The following is a 729-nucleotide window of genomic DNA, read 5'->3' on the forward strand; positions in this document are numbered from 1 at the left end:
CGTTTATATAATTGAAATTACTCTACATACTTCTACTGTTAAAGTTCAATATTGATAGTTTATTTTTATTGTTGTGTTGATCTTCAGTAATATAATTATAATTAGTCACAATAGTGGAAAGACAATCATTGTCAGGGTCTATATCAGGTTGATGTCAGATGATTTTCCATAATATATTCAAATCATTGCTGATGGTAGTGCAGGTACAGGTAACATTAACCTATTGTTCATATTTAACATGGAGGATTGTGGAGTCTTCTGTTAACGTATTTAGGCCTCTCTCTGATATATTTGTCTAGTTCCTCGTTCCTTCTCACCATCAATGCTTTGGCATCCTCTGTGCTTCTGTTGAGTCAAATGAAAATCTTGCAGTTAGACACCCAGGTGTGTAGATTTTTTTGCAGCTTTCTAAGCTGTCTAGCTTTTTTTTTTTTTTTTTTTTTTTTGCAATGTCAGCAAAATTTATTTTTTTTATATGCCTGGGACAAAATATAATGAAAATAGTGAAGGAAAATGTAATAAGATTGTAAATAATACTAAGAGGGGTTTGTTAAAAAATATAAGCATAAAGTCATAATTTTTTATGGATATTAAAGTCATCTCTTACAACTGTCGTGGCCTGCGCTTAGGGCAAAGGGCTGATGATAAAGCTTGCCATTTGGTTGTTGATCAGATGATGCTGCGCTGTGACATCTTGTGCTTGCAAGAAACCTTTTTAGCCAAACATGA

The 729-nt window shown here is 32.9% G+C and overlaps 1 gene segment (V, D, J or C); it reads right to left on the reverse strand.

The window, feature by feature from the left end:
• Window positions 1–729, reverse strand: part of LOC107084470 — a 22,681-nt gene that overhangs the window by 19,933 nt on the left and 2,019 nt on the right.

Source organism: Cyprinodon variegatus, unplaced genomic scaffold (assembly GCF_000732505.1).
Source record: "Cyprinodon variegatus isolate N-32 unplaced genomic scaffold, C_variegatus-1.0 Scaffold101, whole genome shotgun sequence".
NCBI lineage: Eukaryota > Metazoa > Chordata > Actinopteri > Cyprinodontiformes > Cyprinodontidae > Cyprinodon > Cyprinodon variegatus.